Genomic DNA, 569 nt, shown 5'->3' on the forward strand with positions numbered 1-569 from the left:
TATATGTGCACACATGCATGTAAACATATTAAAAGGTTGAAAATCCCTTTTGTGTATGTGTGTCTGTGTATAACATACGCATACATACGTGTGCGCACACATGCATAGGCCACGTATATATCTGTGTGTGTGTGTAAAAAGGCTGAACCCCCGTGCGTGTCTGTATGTATGCACGTATGTACTGAGCAGGACAGCGGCACCCCGCTCTAACACCAGCGGTGCCGACGGCTGCTCCAGGGCGGGGGGCCCGAGCGGGGGCGCGGGGAGAAACTGCGCACTGGCAGCTCGACTGGTCGGAGATGAGAAATCCCCGGCAGAGAAGGGGTTAACACTTAAAGGTGCGAAATGTGGCGGCGCAGGGGCAGGAGAAGGCGCGTTCCCCGCGTGTGCACCGACACCGTCCGCGTGCGCGCGCAGGCGGCTGTTCGGAGGCGCCGCGTGTAACGCCCGTGCCCGCAGTTGTGTCACGCGTGTTCTGGAGGAGGAGCCCGCTCCGCCCAGCGGCCGGCTCGTGCGGAGCAGCCGCCCAGACTGGCTCGGGGGCCCGCCGCCCTGGCGGGCGGGGCGGG

General features: G+C 62.6%; 1 protein-coding gene across 1 annotated transcript in view; it reads right to left on the reverse strand.

Annotated features, from left to right (window-relative positions):
- PFKFB3 (6-phosphofructo-2-kinase/fructose-2,6-biphosphatase 3) overlaps positions 1-569 on the reverse strand; it is a 141,284-nt gene that overhangs the window by 51,351 nt on the left and 89,364 nt on the right. The gene's annotated exons all lie outside the window — the stretch shown is intronic.

Source organism: Gavialis gangeticus, unplaced genomic scaffold (assembly GCF_001723915.1).
Source record: "Gavialis gangeticus isolate Ggan-Ray unplaced genomic scaffold, GavGan_comp1, whole genome shotgun sequence".
Classification (NCBI taxonomy): domain Eukaryota; kingdom Metazoa; phylum Chordata; order Crocodylia; family Gavialidae; genus Gavialis; species Gavialis gangeticus.